This window comes from Equus przewalskii, chromosome 8 (assembly GCF_037783145.1).
Source record: "Equus przewalskii isolate Varuska chromosome 8, EquPr2, whole genome shotgun sequence".
NCBI lineage: Eukaryota > Metazoa > Chordata > Mammalia > Perissodactyla > Equidae > Equus > Equus przewalskii.
The window spans coordinates 83014450-83020449 of NC_091838.1; positions in this window are offsets into that span (position 1 = coordinate 83014450).

Genomic DNA, 6000 nt, shown 5'->3' on the forward strand with positions numbered 1-6000 from the left:
ACCACCACCCCCAGCCGCCATGGAAGGGGAAACCGAGGCCCAGAGGCTTGTCCCAGCTCCCCAGCAAGGAGGCCAGAGCCAGGCAGGATGGCAAGAGGGGCTGGGGAGAGGCGTGTCAGCTCCCAGAGGGGTCCCTGAACACGGCTCATGCCCTGCGTGACCGTGTGTAAGTCCCTCAGCCCCTGCCTCTCCACAGCCTCAGTTTCCCCACGTGTAAAGTGGGTGCAACTGCCTCTGCCCTGCTCAGCAGTGAGGTAGTCAGTCGTTCAACAGGAAAACAGCTGCCGAGCCCTCACGGCTGGCAGCAAGCAAGGTGGGGTGCAGGGAGACGCAGATGGCAGGGGCATCCCCGTGGCCCCCATGCAGGCCCTGGAGGACGCAGGGGTGCATGTGGCCCCAGGCGTGCCGCCAGCTGGGCTGCCACCCTCCCGCTGCTGGCACTGGCAGGCTGAGCCTCGGCTCTTCAGGGAGCAGCCCATAGCTTCCAGGGAATCAGGCTGGTCCCCTCTGACGTAAGCCAGGGCTGGGGGAGGAAGGAGGCCATTACGGCATCACGGATGGGGGGTCGAGGGGTCCCTACGTCAGGAGGCAGGTGTGCGGGGTGAGAACAATGGACAGGGAGCCAGGGCCAAGGACACACTCCGCAGATGCCACTTGATGGGTGACCACCCACTCGGCCTCTGGATCTAAAGGGTCCCGTCAGCTCGGCAGGTGCCTCTGGCAGGGTCTGAGTGTCCGCAGAGCACTGGACAGGAGTCGGGCACCTGCCTTCTCACTCCGCTTCTCCTCAAGGCACTGTGTGACCTCCTGCAAATCACTGAACCACTCTGGCCCCGCCATCCCCATCACACGACAGGCAGACTGGTTCTTCTCGGCTTGGGCAGCTTGGGGCCCCACAACAATGGTGGGTGGTGAGGAGGAACAGGCTGGACCTGTGACCATGTTTTTCCCTCCACTGGGAATGTCCTGTCCGCCCACCGCCCAGCACCCACTGCCCACCAGCCCTGTTTAACTGAAAAGGCCCACCCAGTTTTAAAACCTAAGCATAAAAATTTAGCATGGCTTCACATGCTGTCTAAATCTGACTGAGTCCAGTGTCACTGCCTCCAGGAAGCCTTCCCAGCTCCCAGCACAGTGACAGCTGACTGTGAGCCTCGTGCCCTTCACGTGCCCCCCCAGAGCCCCTGAGCATGGCGTCTTCCTGTGAGTGTGCCAGTTTATGAGTGTGAGTGAGTGTGTGCGAGTGTGCATGGGTGTGAGTGTGTATGTGCATCGGCACCTTCCTGCTCTGTCCAGCCGAGGCACGCTCTTGCTCACCAACTGTGCCAGGCCCCGGGCTTGCTCTGGGGATGCGGAGTGGACAGGACCCACCTGGTTCGTGCCCTGGGGAGACTCCGTCCGATCAAAGATGCCCCGACACCCCAAGTGTGCTGGGACCGGCAGCCAGGGTGTCTGATGGGCGGGGGCAGTGGGAGCATGAGCAGGGGTGAGCTGGTGCAGGAGGCGGACGGGGCAGGGGGCAGGGAGGGCTGACTGGGTTGTGTCTGTGGTGGGGGGCAGAGCCTGGAGGGCAGGGGCCTGGAGAGGGGGTGGGTTCCCAGAGCTCTCCAAGCTTCAGGAGGGCCACAGGTCTCCAACCCGGTCCTGTGGCCTGGAGAGCGGACTGGGGGCCAGCAGGGCAGGCAGATGACGAGCTGCTTCAGGCCCATGCCCCCTGGGGAGCCTCTGCGGTGGGAGAAGGGCCAGTCTGACGGCCATTTGGAGGGTCCGGGATGAGGCGAAAGCTAGGGTCCAAGCCCCCGTGGCCCTGGCAGTCAGGAGGGTGAGGAGCACGAGAAGGACTAGCCAGGAGCAGCTGGGAGCCCACCTGGGGGCTGGGGCTGGGCGGCTGCCCCCTCCTCTCCGCCCCACTGGGCCCCCAGCCAGGCCGTGTGCAGCCCCGCTGCCTCCCTGGACGCCCAGGGGGCCCCGGATCGTAGAGCAGGAGCCCTAAGCATAGCCAGCCCCTCAGCCAGGAGGGGGGTTTCGCTGTGAGCTGGCCCTGGCTGGCCGCCCCAGATTGGGGGGTTCAGGACGCCCGTGCCAGGGAGGGGGTGGTGGCCGCACTTTCCTGCTGTTCTCTGCATCTCCATTTAGATCTGTCTCCAGCGCAGCAGCCTGCCAGCTTCCACCGCTCACTTCCGGAGCCATAAAAGGAGAGCAGCTGAGAATAGCTCAGTGTGACGGGTGAGGAGCTTCCCCACGCAGGCAGGCTCTGCGCCATGCCCGCCCTGCGAGGGCCGCCCTGGAGGGGCCCCTGCCAGCACCGTACCTCCCCAGAAACAGTAGTGGCCAGCTCTGCGGCCCGCCCGGGGTCCCTCCTCCACTCTCTCTGCTGGCCACTCCCTCCCCTCCCTTGGGGCTGGGGCCTGGGCCCCCTGCCCGTCCCAGCTGCCTCCCTTTCCTGGGCCATCTTGTCCGCTCCCTCAGGCCACCTGGTCCACTGAGGCCTCTCTCCCGGGCTCCTGACCCAGATATCCCTCGGCCACCAGCCCGGATGCCCTGTCCAGCTGCAGACACCACCACTGCCCCAGGCACCCCTACGCTCCCTGCTTCATGGATGTGTGCACCTCCCTGTCTGCTGCCAGCCTCTCAGGGGCCAGGCACGAGCCATGATGACTCTTGGCCCTCAGGGGCCCAGTGTCTGCCTGGCCAAGGCCTCCTGGTCCCCCGATCTCAGCTCAACGTCTCCCCACCACGACAGGCTGCCTCCACAGCATCTGTCCCCGGCCTGCTGAGCTGCGGCACCACCGTGGTACGCTTCTCCTACCTCTGAATGAAGGGGCTCTGTTCCCATTTTGCCATGGACTCCTCCAATTATGCAGCCGATCCCACCTTCCAGGGCCCCCGGCCTGGTCCCAGGGGTAGGGGTCTACGGTTCTGTGGTCTCTCTGGAAAGAGGGTTGACACACAGGTCACGTGGGAGAAAGGGGCCCCACTGTGGGCCGAGCGTCCCCCTGGACCTGGGAGCAGCTAAATGTCACCCACTTTACAGATAAAGAACCCGAAGTGCAGAGAGGGAGGGGGCTGTGCCCGAGGAACCCAGCCAAAGAGCGATGGCCAAGACTCCTGGCCCCGAGACCGGTCCTGGTCCTTCTGTCCGCTGCCATCTGCCACTGTCAAGGTCTGGGGCCGGCCTCTTCTGGACACCCTGTGAGCCTCGGCTTCTTCAGCTGATAGAGCGTCGCTGAGGCTCCGAGTGGGTGACAGGCCTCAGGCGGGGTCTGCGCTGGCAGGACACCTGACTGGCAGGTCTCGTTCCCAACCCACATCCCCTGTTCGGCATTCTTGGTCCTAAGATCCGTGTCCAGGGCAGGTGCCTGAGCAGGGGGGCTGGAGGGTGACAGCAACCTCTGGAAGGACCCCTAGGGTGGGGGTCCATGGCACACAGGGACTGGGGGAACTCCGAGATGGGGAGATAACTTCTCTGACATCTGACTGCCATACTGCACACTGGCACCGAGCCTCCTCTTGGTTTGGGGACACCTGTCCATTCCCCACAAGCCAGTGTAGACTGCAGAGCCCGGATGGTGGGGGGTCGGGAAGGCCAAGGCAGGGATGGCACCTGCTCAGACCACTGGGCTTCTGCCCACCACCCCGGACCCGACTCAGCCTTCTCCTTCCCTTCCTCCCTGTCCCCGGAGGAGCTCCCAGTGGGCCTTCAGCTGCTGGGCTACAGGGAGACTCCGACGCCCTGAGGGTCAGGCTTTGCCCAAGGTTGCAGAGCAGTTGGGTGTGCATCCCAGGTGGTAATGGATGTGCCCCCACCCCAGGTCTGCACTTGTCCCACCTCTTGGATTCTTCTAAACATAGACTCACTCCTCCCAGGCCCCATGGGGGGGAGGCATCTCATCGGAGGACCTGCCTCCAAGAGAAGGGGGAGTGCCAGCGGCCAGCAGCCCCAGGCTGGGTCAGCCCCAGAGTAAGAGGGGTGGAGCCTGTCGGCCTGGAGCTCAGGGCTGCCCACTGGCTCGGGAGCGAGCCTGTCCCTCATCCTGGCCCCAGCCCATGACAGCCCTGTGGGCAGGTGTCCTCCCGGAGATGCCAGGGGATGAGGGGGTTCTGGGACCCTCAGGTCTTAGGTGGAGGCAGGGCTGGGCTCCAGGGCTCTCCCCGCTGCAGCCCACTCTCCCAGAGGCACGCCACCCTGCCCTTGGTCCAGACTGACCCTGTGCCTCTAGGGCCCGGGCGCCACCTGCTGGCCACGTGCCCACCTCGCGCACTCTCCTTCCCTTTCTGCGTCTCTGCGGCTCCAACTTCTTTCTCCAGGACTGATGCCCATTGGCCCGGCCCTCAGCCCTCCCCACAGACAGGGGTCATTGTCGCCACTGTCTTTGCCCCACCCTAGAAGGAGGCCAGGCCCTCCCGGGGTGCGTCTCGTGCTAGGCCTGGGGGACAAACCAGGTGGCTGAGAGGAGAAGGAGCAGGTGAGGGGGAGGGTCCCGGATTCGGCCTCTGGGGGCAAACTCAACAGTCAGAGTGAGGGTCCAGGGCCCCTGGGGACTGCTTCCCCACCCACTCCAGCTTCAGACCCACCACAGCCACACCCACAAGCATGCCCCCCCTGAGCAGACAAACAGGGGCCTTTGCACAGACCCTCTCCCCCCTCGCCCAGTGGGCTTCTGCAGTCCCCCAGATTCACTCCTGAAAGGGCCCGGAACACGCCTCACCCCACTTCATTTCCAAAATCTCCTGGATTAAAGCTGTGGTTTTCACATCTGCTCCTTCAGCCTCCTCCCGTCCAGGGGGGTGGCGGAGGATGCTGAGGCCCGCGATGGTATGAACCAGGCCCCCCTCCCCCTCCACCGAGGGTGCTCCACACCCTCTGCCCTGCCAGCCCCCTCCCACCCACCCCAGACACCTCAGGCTGTCCCCAGGGCCCCGTGTGCCCCTCACAGGAGGGACTCAGGGTCTTGGCTCCCTCAGACCTGAGTCTGCGCAGGGTCTGGGCAGGGCCTGGGGACCTGGGGAGCCTCAGGGAGGAGGTCAGACCCCCCCAGACACTAGCATTGGCCCTGGGGAGCCAGGTTTCCCATGCCTGAGGCAGAGAGACTGAGACTGACACTGGGAGCAGGGCAGACGAGGGGCACTGCCCTCCCTCCCGGGCCCTCCTCCCCCACCCAGCCCAGCCTCAGGACCCTGCCAGGCCAGAGTCGGATGGCCTGGGGGGGGCCATCACCAGAGAGATTCATCGGCTGAGTGATTTATAGCCCACCACCTCATTTCCACAAGCAGGAGCAGCTTGGTGGCTGTCAATCTCCTGCATGCCCTAGTCCCCGACCAGGGGAGCAAAGTGGAGTGGGCCCTGGGTTTATAGCCTGACCGCCACACAAAGAAACCACATTCCCTCAACAGAGCAGCTGCTGCATTTTTCTAAATAAAAATAAAATGCCATGTCAGGAGCCCACAAGGATCTGGATGTCTCCACTGGCAAGAGGAGAGGGAGCATGAGGAGGTAGGAGGCGGTGTCCTGGAGAGCCGTCCCAGGCCGGCCCGCAGGCTCATGGCCACCTGTGGCAGGAGTGGGGTCCATCACCCGACGCCATCCTCAGCAAGAGGTGCTCACCTAAGACCTGCTGCCACCGGGTCAGGCTCTGACCGAGTTCCAAGTGTTCCATTTGCAAGTTGTCATGATCATTGTCACAACCACTGCCTCCAACCCCACTGCCACAGTCACCACCTCCATCAGCACCAAAACCAACACCTCCTCCACCACAACTACCACCATTGGTCCCATGGCATCTCACTGCCACCACCATCACCTCCACCACCACCACCCCCTCCCCGTCCCCACTGTCCGGGGCAGCTCGGGCCACTGTAACAAAGGACGACAGTCTGAGGGCTTAAACAACAGACGTATATTTCCCACAGTTCTGGAGGCTGGCAGTCCGAGATCAGGGCGCTGGCCGATTAGATTTCTGGTGAGAGATTTCTCCTGGGTTTGTAGATGCTCTTCTTGAA